This window comes from Mus musculus, chromosome 14 (assembly GCF_000001635.26).
Source record: "Mus musculus strain C57BL/6J chromosome 14, GRCm38.p6 C57BL/6J".
NCBI lineage: Eukaryota > Metazoa > Chordata > Mammalia > Rodentia > Muridae > Mus > Mus musculus.
In genome coordinates, this window is record NC_000080.6 from 67,197,457 (window position 1) to 67,209,806 (window position 12,350).

At 46.1% G+C, this 12,350-nt stretch overlaps 1 long non-coding RNA gene across 3 annotated transcripts; it reads left to right on the forward strand.

Moving 5' to 3' along the window:
- The first annotated feature begins 4,069 nt into the window (after positions 1-4,069).
- Gm30806 lies at positions 4,070-11,647 on the forward strand. Of its 3 annotated transcripts, XR_001781308.1 has the most exons (4): positions 4,070-4,428; positions 7,153-7,308; positions 7,918-9,503; positions 11,533-11,647. It is a non-coding gene; the product is annotated as a predicted gene, 30806 (long non-coding RNA). The 3 variants fall into 3 exon arrangements; XR_001781309.1 differs by lacking the exon at positions 4,070-4,428 and having other exon boundaries at positions 6,482-7,308; positions 11,469-11,647; XR_001781307.1 differs by lacking the exon at positions 4,070-4,428 and having other exon boundaries at positions 6,482-7,308.
- Positions 11,648-12,350: the final 703 nt, after the last annotated feature.

A 12,350-nucleotide genomic window follows, 5' to 3' on the forward strand; every position in this document is an offset into this window, starting at 1 on the left:
AGAGCAAAGCGTCACTCAACGAAGGCAAGGCTAACGTGGAAGAAGAGTGATACACAGTTAGCTGGGAATACTCTGCTCTTCTCCCCTCTCACCTTTTCCCTGTTCCGCTCCAAGGAAAAGACGTTAGTGGTTGACAGAAAACAACAGAGAGTCCTTCACAGGCATCTCTGAGTACACCTGACCCGCTTTTCAAATCTCTACTACTCATGCGTGGCTTCCCCTGACTTCCGGAGGAGGCTGCAACTCATTCATTTCTGCTCCATGGTTGAGCTTCTGAGTGAATGAGAAAAACTCAAGACAGGGTAATTATTCCTCCCATTCTGGCCTGAAGTTCGCTTATGCTCTGTGAAACCCTCTTACTTGGCGCATGCAGATCTATTAATATGCAAGCAACATTTTGATTCGTGATGTTGCTAATTTTAATAGGCTACCATTGGAGCCAGCAAACTTTTCCTAGAAAGGAGCATAGAGTAGTATTTTAGGCTTCATGGGACACATGGTCTCTGTTACAAATACTCCATTTTGATCACGCCCTGCAGAAGAAGCCACGGATGCTATAACAGGCCTGTGCGTGGCCGTGCTCCAATACAGCTTTATTTATAGACACCACATTTGAATTTCATATAATTTGCACATGTCACAAAATTTTTCTTTCAATGCGCTCCTCTCTTAGCCATTAAAAAAAAAAAAACCGAAAACCATCTTCAACTTGCAGGATGTCCAAGAACAGTAATTGGGCTGAATTTGACCCATCTATTACAGTCTGCCATTCTCTGGACTAATACTTAATGTGAAAACCTAGTATATTTTATTATACCTCTACAGTTTTAAAAATCAAATTCAAGATAGTATTTTGAAGGGGAGGGGTATTTAAAAAGAAGTCTATTGCATCCCAGCAAGTTGTGAGTTCCTACAATCCCTTTACTTGGAAGGCAAAGGCTGCAGGGTCAGGCTTTCAAGGTCTCAGCTACACTGTGAGTTCAAAGTTGCCTGGATTATGTAAGACTCTATCAAAACAAACAGGAGCTGGAGATGTGGGTCCGTGGTTATGAGCATGGTCTGCTCTTCCAGAGAACTGGGGTGCAGACCCCAGTACCCACACAGGCTGTAACGGCAGCCCTAGGCCTCAGAAAGCACTGCATGCACGAACCCTCCCCACATAATATAAAGTTTAAAAAAAAAAAAAACAAACCTCAAAATATATTGCTAGTTTTGGTCAACCTGAATATTTGATTAAAAAACAAAACAAAAAAAAAAAAAAAAAAAAAAAAACCAAAGCAGATGGTCCTGGCTTTGGAAAATGTTCTGTCTGCCAATGGTGATGTTAGAACATTGTATCTTGATGAGGAAGGTTGAGCTCACTGTAGTCCTTGTTGACACACGAGGCCTGTGAGGCCTGTGAGAACTGCTGACCTTCCCCAGAGGCTGCCCTGGGTTGGTTTTAAATGTTATTTAACTGCTTATGCTGTTTGTTACTGATGTGAAAAGTGTGTGTGTGTGTGTGTGTGTGTGTGTGTGTGTGTGTGTGTGTGTGTGAGAGAGAGAGAGAGAGAGACACAGAGAGAGACAGAGAGAGAGACAGAGACACAGTGACAGAGAGACAGACAGAGGGAGAGACAGAGACACAGAGACACAGTGACAGAGAGACAGACAGAGACAGGGAGGCAGAGACATAGAGAAGAGAGGGTGGTGGTGGTGGTGGACGCAGGGGCAGTTTTCCCTTCCTGCATCATGAACGGCAGGGCATCTCTGCTCACCTTCAGTTTCCCCCCTACACATCCTTCAGGTCACCAGAATCTTATACTCACACTCAGCTTGTAGCCCTGCCCTCCATTAGGAAGACTGGCTGGAGGGACTGGATACTGGAGGATCAAAGCAGAGAGGATTGAGCCCCAAACTCCCAAGAAGTTACAGATGCAAATGTGCTTTTCAGGCTACAAATAGCAGCATGAGGAGTTAAATACACCCACCTCTGAAGACGCTGGGAGCAAGGAGGAAGAACAGGCCAGGAAAGGATAGAGAACACACCTGACCCAGAAGAATTCACACACTTCCCAACTTCCTACTGAAATACAGCCCTCCTTTATCAGCCAAATAGAACAGTCTCCTGAAATTCTGCAAACTACAGACTTTAGGGCATGTGAATGTGTGTGTGTGTGCGCGCGTGTGTGCATGCTCATGTGTGTTTCTCTCTGTATGTATGTATGTAGGTATGTATGTATGTATGTATATGCGTGTGTCTGTGTGTGTGTGTATGTGTGTTTTTCTGTCGCTGTCTGTCTGTTTGTCTGTCTGCCTGACTCTCTCTGCAGCCAGAAGATAATTTTTGAGTCTCTTCTCTCTTTCCACCATGTGAGTCCTGGGGACTGAAGTCAGCTTATGAGAGCCTCTACACACTGAGTCATCTCTGTGCCCCAACTTATCCTTTGAAATGAAGTGAAAAAAGTCTTCTATCTATCTATCTATCTATCTATCTATCTATCTATCTATCTACCTACCTACCTACCTATCAGCACTTTCCTAGCTACTTAAAACCTCAGCTCTGCTTATTCTGAAAACCCCAAACACACTTAAACACCTGTGTAAAAAGCTAGTAAGAATTTCTGAATGAAATAAAGCCATGTGATACTTCAACAGCACAGTACCAAGGAACTCATTAGTGGTCTCTCTGCAGGAAGCAGATTACATTACTGAGTCACATCAGCCACAAATCAGATTTGCTCTGGCCGCTGTGCAGGGAGCACATTCATCAGTGGAAGTAGGTAGTGAAATAAAATGTTGAACATATTCAGATTCTGTCTATCCTGGATCCAGAGTGTCAGTGCCCTCTGGTAACCCAGGAGATGCTCATGTGGAAACCAAGAAGGGCTCACTCAGGAGAGGATGGCAGGATGCATCCTGCAACCTGGGCTGGGGCTGCTCGGTGTGTTCATTAGCTTAGACAGCAGCCTTCAGACTGGAGGAATGAATGTGGAGGCTTCAGCTTCATCTGTCTCTCACACACATAGACATAAAAAAATAAATCTTTTTAAAACATGCAAAGCAGGGAGTGACACTATTAGAGTGTGTGGCCCTGTTGGAGTAGGTGTGTCACTGTAGGTTTGGGTTTTAAGACCCTCATCCTAGCTGCCTGAAAGTCAGTATTCTGCTAGCAAGCAGCCTTTAGATAAAGACTTAGAACTCTCAGTTCCTCCTGCACCATGCCTGCCTGGATGCTGCCATGTTCCCGCCTTGATGATAATGGACTGAACCTCTGAACCTGTAAGCCAGCCCCAATTAAATGTCATTTATAAGAGTTGCCTTGGTCATATCTCTAGCTGCTTATGTAGCAGAAGATGGCCTAGTCGGCCATCACTGGGAAGAGAGGCCCCTTGGTATTGCAAACTTTATATGCCCCAGTACAGGGGAAAGCCAGGGCCAAGAAGCGGGAGTGGGTGGGTAGGGGAGCAGGGCAGAGGGGGGTGTATAGGGAACTTTCAGGATAGCATTTGAAATGTATATAAAGAAAATATCTAAAATATCTAGAAAATATCTAAAAAAGAGTTGCCTTGGAAATGGTGTCTGTTCACAGCAGTAAAACCCTAAGACAGCAGTGTAAACTAGTATAAACCAGTTGAATGCCTGAATTTGAAGCTTGCATTTGTTTATTTATTTTAGGTTAAGACACTACATGGAAAGTGAATGAATGAAACACTCTTCACTCTTCTGTTTGGAAATGAGCACAAATGATTTTCCCCCTCCAGATCAAAACCTCAAGGCCTGACCCAACCAAAGGCAGGTGAAACGCTCAGGGCTATTCTTAGTGACAGTAACAATAAGCTCACATCCCATTTCTCAAGCCCTCAACTTGAGTATGTGTGTGTACATGTGTGCATGTATATTGATATGTGTATGTGTGTGTCAGTGTGCATGTGTATATGTTTATCTGTGTGTGTGTGTGTGTGCCCCTGTGTGCCTACACTGTTAAATGAAATCTGAAAATAGCCTTGGGATGCAATTTCTGGTGGTTTGAATGAAAATGGCCCCCATAGGCTCACAGAGAGTGGCACTATTGGGAGATATGGCCTTGTTGGAGTAGGTGTGGCCTTGTTGGAGGACATGTGTCACTTTTGTGGGTTTTGAGGTTTCAGATGCTCAAGCCAGGCCAGTGTCTCATTGTCTCTTGCTCCTGTCTGCCATCCAGTTACAGTACTCTTAGCTATCTCTCCAATACCATGTCTGCTTGCATGCTACCATGCTTCCCTCCATGACAATAATAGGCTAAACTTCCGAACTATAAGTCAGCCCCAACTGTTTTCCTTTATAGAGTCGCTGTGGTCAAGGCGTCTCTTCACAACAATAAAACATGAAGACACAATTCAGAGTACCAGACTTTCCTTAGCTGTTTGTGTTTCAACAACTCTCAAAGTGTTGGACCAGGAGCTTCAGGTGTGTCGGGTACTCTACCTACTCTGCCAGGACTCGCGCTGGAGGGGTCCACACCAAGTACCACCGAGTACCTTTATCTGGTACTTCCTATAAAGAGACACACAGGCTTAACCAGAGCTCTGGAGAGACTATTGAGGTCCCTGCTTTATGCTGCTCACAACAGCATGTGGGCCTGTTGCATTATGGGTTCTAAGAAAAGGAAACCGAGGCACGGGTTGGGGAGTGATTTGATCAGAGAGCCTAAGGCATCGGGCCAGCATTAGACTTGAGAAGCTGAGATGGAATGCCCCGCCCCCCCCCCCCCCCCAATGATCTCTAGTTTAACATGCGTGCTTCTGTGGACTCCGAGAGATGGGCATTGTTGGATGGTAAGAAGTTCAAGAAAATCAGGAACCAGGAAAAGAGGGGAAGTTGAATCACTCACCCGTTCTCAGTTCACGATCATCCTTGCCACCTGGCCCTACAAAAGCCTGTGCAGAAAGCCCCTCTGGTGGTTCGCCGAGCACAATAGCCATTCAAATTCATGCCCTTATCTCTCACTGCCACGCTGCTTACTGGAAATGGCACCAGCTCCCGGCATCAGAAGCCTGGCATACCTTCATGAGTTCTCATTACAGCATCTCGGCACCCATCCGGCCCTCCAGGAAATTGATGTTACTGGCGGCACTGCTCTGGGGGTTGCCCATTGTGTGGGGCAAGCATCCTGGTGGGAGCACCTGCTGGGAGCACCCTCTTCAAGGAAGGCAGGGCCACAGGGAGCTGAAGGTCAGGACCAAGCTGCGGGTGCTGCTTTGGGGCAGGGGTCGGAACAGTTCAGGGTTGGAGCAAAGAGGAATGTGAAGCCCTCATCTCCTGTCTGCGCCCCATTCCTAGGAGTTCATAGCGACTGTCCCCAGCTGTGCTTAATGTGTGTTCACTGGAACTAGTCAGCAGTTTATTAATTGTTCAATATGGGTGATGTTCTGGGCACCAAGCTATAGGTCAAAGACTCAGAAATGAAAGATTGTATCCACAGCTGTCAGTAGGTTGCATCATGGTCTCCTGTGACATTTGTGATTATGAGTAACTCTTGATTTCTATCTCCTGTCATCTGGTCCTGACTTGTCCTGTGCCAGGTACTCAGAGGACAATCTGTGAAAGTCAGTTCTTCTCCTTCCTATGTGGGTTCTGCTAACCACACTCAGGTTGTCAGGTTTGGTGGCCAGTGCTGCCTGAGTCATCTTGCTAGCCTTAGGTCTGTGGGTTTGGCCAGTTGAAGATACTCAGGCCGTACAAATAGGAAACAGCTACTGAAGCCCAAGTGAGACAGGCCTAAGGCAGAGCCCAGTTTGTGTTTACAGAAAGGAACCCTGTGTTCATGCTCAGATCTAGGCATTGTGAAACAGGCTGGAGAAATCCAGTCTGCTTGAGGGACAGGCATTGCAAGTGGCTGGCCTTGTATGACAAGGAATAGGAACTAGACATCATTAATCCAGATATGAGTCAGTCAATTCTGGAAACCAGTGCTACTGCAAGCAGACAAATGGCTGCAGGACTCAGGCATGAGGGACTCAGGACGCCAAGGACTGGGGCTTTCTTCTCTCACCAGCATCTGAGTTCAGAGTGTCTCAGCATTGAGAAACAGAACCTAGGCAGTAGAGGCCACGATACCACCCTCCTTGATAACTGTGATGGGGAAGAACGTGGTAGTAGAACAGAGATGTCTGCAGTGAAGATAAGAAGAGGTGAGGATTAGAACAGAGCGACAAAAAGGTGTTGGGCCCTCAACCTGTCAACCATTAAAAGCAAACTGTGTTTTCCTCTTCCTCCATCCTGTCTCTGCTTAACGGCTCTATTGTACAGCATGGGGTGAGTCCATGAGGCCAGAAGCTCAGACTGGAAACCATGTGCACACATGTACCCACACACATGCACACACGTACCCACACACATGCACACACATGCATGTGCACACATGTACCCACACACATGCACACACATGCATGTGCACACATGTACCCACACACGTGCACACACATGAATGTGCACACATGCATGTGCACACATGTACCCACACACGTGCACACACATGAATGTGCACACATGCATGTGCACACACACATGCATACTCTCTCTCTCTCAGATGGAATAAATGCATGGCACCTCTTTCTTCATATCATGCCTGTCTGTTTTGCTGCCTTAACCTTTGAGTCACACTCCACTAATCTCTGCGTGGAGACAGGTGGATCATCAGAAATGTTTTGCTCAAGACCAGGTAAACTTGACTATTGTCTACGGAAGCAGACGTGTTTCTCTAGCACACTCTATGCTTTCTCAGCAGTTTAAGCATCTATAGTCCCTGGCCTAATCCAAAGGTCCAGACTAACCCATGATATTTATAGAGCAGCCACTAGATGTTACCAGAGTCGTTGAGGTCAAATCCTGGGCCCTGCCAGTGTTAACCCGGAGATTCCAAATTTTGAGCCAAATTTGAAGCAAGCTTTAATTAAATAATGACCAGGATGGACTTTGGCCAGGACCACTCTCTAGAATTCCCAACGAATGTTGACTAGACATGTGTTCAGGGGCTTTTCATGACAAAACTATCCAGCCACTGTATTTCCTCACACAGCTTTGGTATTTTCCAAGAACTACAACTCCTACATTCCAGGAAGTTGCCTTTTATATGTGGGAGCATTTGCCTGCTTGTATGTAGTGTCTCACGTGCATGCCTGGTGCCAACAGAACTCAGAAGAGAACATCGGATTCCCTGGCACTTACAGAGGGTTGTGAGTCACCACATGGGTGCTGGGAACCGAAACCAGGTCCTCTGCTAGAGCAACAAGCACTCTTAACTGCTGAGCCATCCCTCAGTCCCAGAAGTTTGGATGTGAATAGAAGGTAAGAGGAATGCACAGATAAGCAGTCCTGATCAAGATGTCCTCCTGTTCTCTCACTCTGACCAGACATTGTCTGGGCTCCAGTCTCTCCTGCAAGGTGGCCTGACAAGCTGTCAGAACTGTTAAATCTCGTGACTGGAGCCCGGTTGCCCCTCTGGCTGGCACTAGGCTTCATCTTTCACCTTCTCCCAGAATGAAACTCAGAGGAAATTCCAATTCCTTGGGGCCCATTACCTCAATAGTCTAATAGCCAAAGAGGGGGAGGGGCATAAGAATCTCTAGACCATCTCCATCCCTCACAGGGTGGTTACAAGGAGGGACTCAGTAGCTCCTGAATGGTCCTGCCTATCCATTAACCCACCAAGTGCAAAGCAGTCTAGCTCACATGCAGGAGGAAAAACATCTTTTGAAACCATGCCCACGTATAATGGATAGTTTCCAAGTTTTAGTGCATCTCCCCACAATCAATAAGCGCCAACTGTTCCCATTTTTCAAACAAGCTTGTCTGGTCAGTTCTGGTTAGTTCTAGCTCCCTTTGGGTTGAATCAGCTGACTTCTTCTGGTGTTCTGTTCCCAATATGTGGCTCTGTCTCTTTTCTGTTGTATCCAGGCTACTGCATCCCATGAGGCGATTGTCAAGGGAGGTTTTGAATCCTGCGTCCCACGGAGTAGACTGATTCTGCAGTCATAGCAGCACTTGGCCATGCTGGACTGCTTCCACAGAGGCAAACCTGCTTCACGACATGACAGAATACAGAACTTTGGCTCATGCTCTGCCTGGGTGGGCCAGCCCTAGAAATGCCCATGATTGGAATATCTATTCTTTTTCTTGTTGCTGGAAGAAAGCACCTGACAGAAGGCACGTAAGAGGAGAAGGGTTTATTTTGGTTTATTTTTGTGGGGAGTCAAGGCAGAGTCCACGGTAGCAGGGACCTCCAGAGCAGAAATGGAATGAATGCTGGTGATCAGACGACTTCTCTTTTGACTTCGAATCCATGCCAGGGACTGCAGCCCATGGTGTGGTGCCACCAACGGCTAGGGTAGGGTCTTTGCTTCTATATTAGGATTCTTTGACAGCTCCTCAGATAATCTTTTGAGGAAACACCCTCTCAGGCTTACCTTGAGGTGTGTCTTCTGGGTGACTCTAAGTTTCCTCAAGTTGACAAGATGAAGCATCACACCAAGCACATAAAATATATCATTGTTCCCAAATGAAGTTAGCTTCAATCTCAGGAGGTCATTAGTGGGGCTTCTACACAGAAGGCACCAGCACACAAGGCACAATGAAGAAGGATTCCTCTCCGTCTTGCCTCATTACATGGGGCCTTGGGGAACAAGACTGGGACTGTAGAGTAACAAGATATAAATGAAAGGCAGATTTCAGAAGGAGGAGGAGGAAGAGGAGGAGGAGGAGGAAGAGGAGTTGCTTGAGCTAGAACAGCACTCAAGATAGAGCTACTGCTGGGTGAGTCTCTAACATCAGGTCAGATTTCTAACCAGGAAAGACACAACTGAGAGACAGAAGCCAGATAACAGGTCAACAAAGCAGATAGCAGAGGTCAACATACCACCCTTCTTAATGATGCTCCTGGTCGTTAAGAACGTGTCTGCAGAATACAGGCATGTGATGGTAGGAGCGAAACAGGAGTCAAGGCAATGGCTTTCTAACCTTCTAATCCCAGCCACGGCTGTTGACTGTCAGGCGCCATGCTATTATTGCCTCTGCATCTGGACTAACACTGGAAGCTGCTGTCCACACTTAGGGTGGACCTTCTCCTGTCAATTAATCCAAGCCAGGACACCTCACCAATGTCCCAACAACTTCCTATTGCTCTACTCCAGATCTAGTCAAATTGACAACTAAGCGGGGGTGTGGGGGTGGGGGAAGAACCACAGGAGCACACCAGTGCTTGGAAGCAGCTCTTGGGTGTACTGTTGGAGAACAACTATAGTGTGTTGCCACAGGCATCCACAGCACATCACTGCACAGAAGCAGTACTCTGTAGATGAAGCCAACCTGCTTCCATCGACGTAGACTGGAAATAACTGCCTTCAGTAGGGAATGAGGAAAAGTTTTAATTTGTAATTTACACATCCATCTCAAAGTAGGGGGAGTGGCGTTGAAGTGTGCATCTAACAGCCTGACAGAGCTCACCTGAAAAGGCAGTCACACATGTATTCCAAGAATGTCCTGAGGTAGGTTTACCCATCCCATTCTCTACCTTCCCTTTCTTTCTGGCTTTTGGTGAGACCTTTGTGTGTGATTCCAAACATCTCCAATATTCATTTTTAACTTTCTTATGCTTATTTTTAAAATATTTTAATTATATGTATGGAATCTTTGCCTGCACATATATGTCTATGTATTTTCCCCCTTCCCTTCTCCCTCTCTCTCCTCCCCTCCCTTCCCTTCCTCTCCCCTCCCTTGTCTCCCCTCTCCTGGTCCCTCCACTCCTCTTCTTCCCCTTTCCCTCCTCTCTCCTCCTCCTCTTCCTTTCCTTTCCCCTGCTTTCCCTTTCCCTCCCCCTCCTTCTCCTCCCTTTCCCCTCCCGTCTCCCCTCCTCCCTCTCCTTTCCTTCCCTCATCCTTTGCTCTCCTCTCCCCTCCCCTCCCCCTCTTCCCCTTTCTTCTCTCCTCCCATCCTCCTCCTCTGTACCTTGGCAGCCTTGCTGAGGATACTATTTGTCTTCCTCATGGTGCCTTCCTTTCTTTGTCAAAACTCAGGTGAATGTATTTATGGGGGCCTGTACTGGGCTCTTTTCCTATGGCCTTTTTGTTTCTTTGTCTATTCTTTTTACTAACACCGTACTGTTTTAATTACTGTGGCTTCAGAATAAGTCTTCAAGGTAGTAAGCGGCAATTTCCCAATCTTGTTTTTCTGTCTTAAGTTTGTTATTCTGGGCTTTTTGCTTCTTCATGTCAACTGTTGGGTCAGTTTGTGGCTATTCACAAAATAATCGGCTTTGGAGTCGGGTTATATTGAATCTATTGATACCTTATCCTGAGGGGAAAGTGCACACCTTGGCACTACTGACTCTCCTCGTCCACGTCTCTCCGCTCAGTCCATTCTCTGAGTGCTTTTCTCAGACTTGTGTAGTTGAGCTCACATAGATCTTGTATCTATTTGCTTATATTATTCTTGTTTGGTTTTGAGACAGGGTTTCTCTGTTTAGCCCTGGCTGTCCTGGAACTGGCTTAGCAGATGAGGCTGGCCTTGAACTTGGAGCTCGGCATGCCTCTGCCTCTCAACTGCTAGGATTAAAGGTGTGCGTGCCTTGTCTGACTCTCAGATTTTCTACATTCTACACCACCTTGTCCTCTGAGAACAAAACAGTTCTCATTTTTTCCCTTCCCAGTTGGTATGACTTTTATTTCCTTTCCCTGTCATGTTGCATTATATCATTACATCTGATGCTTAAAGGTGGTGGTGGGAGGGCTACCCTTGCTTTGTTTCCACTTTGATAGAAAAACGTATTAAAAAAAAAGGGTGTGGTGGTGCACACCTTTAATCCCAGCACTTGGGAGGCAGAGGCAGGCAGATCTCTGAGTTCGAGGCCAGCCTGGTCTACAGAGTGAGTTCCAGGACAGCCAGGGCTACACAGAGAAACCCTGTCTCGAAAACAAACAAACAAAGAAAAACGTATTTTCAGTAACAAGATGTCAGTTGTAGGTGTTTTCAGGATTTTTTTTTGAAGTTGATTTTTTTTTTACCAAGTTAAAGAAATGTTCCCCCTTTCCCTCCCTCCTTCCCCCTCTCTCCTCCTCTTTCCCTCCCCCCCTCTCCCTGTCTGTCCCTTCCTCGCTCCCTTCTCTGTGTTTCTTAGCCTTTTACTGTTTCCAAAATTGATTTGGGTTCATAATAGGAGAGGCTATACATGCCTCTGTTTTGTTAATCAAACATCGCAGAGCCTTTTGGTGAATAATTAAAATTCTAAAAAAAAAAAAAAAAGGTTTAGAACTTTCACAGAGAATAGATCTTAGGTTTCTAGTCTGTATCTCTTGGCAACTGGTAGCCCAGGTTGAAGGAAATGTTCAGGGACTCGTTTCAGTATTTAAAAAAAAATGAGAAAATTGTATTCATTAGAAAAAGCTAATCTACTATAAAAACCCACATCAGCAGCTGAATTGTACTAACTAGCAACCATTTCTTACTTTTGACAGGAATTTTGACAACTCAACCAGTATAACTGAGCCAATGTTTATTGAGTATCTGCTTTGTTTCCAGCTCTGTGGAAAGTCCTGGCTTGCCGGGAGCCATGGTCTCAGCCATGTCCTTGTGGATATTTTCTAGCTTACATAAACAATCCTGAAAGGACATTCCTGGTCATAACAGTAAGAATGTTTATGGGAAAAGAGGACACTGTGACCGTTGGTTCTAGAAGCTGAAGATTGCCACCTGACCTTCAGAGAGTCCCTGGGCTCTTCCCCCCTCCCTTGGAGCCTCCTCTTGCTTATGCTTATATTGCCACTCCAGAATAAAGTTTTCAGAGCTTGATCAGTATGATTGACTTGCTCTCATTCTTCGTGTCTCTTATCTTCTTCTTCTTCTTCTCCTTCTTCTTCTTCTTCCTCTTCTTCTTCTTCTTCTTCTTCTTCTTCTTCTTCTTCTTCTTCTTCTTCTTCTTCTTCTTCTTCTCCTCCTCCTCCTCCTCCTCCTCCCCCTCCCCCTCCCCCTCCCCCTCCTTCTCTTCTCCTTCTCCTTCTCCTTCTCCTTCTCCTTCTCCTCCTCCTCCTCCTCCTCCTCCTCCTCTTCCTCCTTCTCCTTTCTCTCTCTCTCTCTCTCTCTCTCTCTCTCTCTCTCTCCCCTGCCCTGGGTCCCCGCAGATTGTCCCTGCAGGCCCGGGGAACTGGCTGACACTGAAGTAATGGTGACCAGCTCACAGGAAAATACAGATTAACCAATAATTGAAAGTTTTTGGATAATTTCTCTCAAAACATGAGGTCTACAGAAGGAAAGCACTAAAATTAGAAAAGGTTATTGGGTTTCTTGAAACTGTAGACTACATCTATTGATTTTCCTATGTTCAGCACATAGCCCAGTGC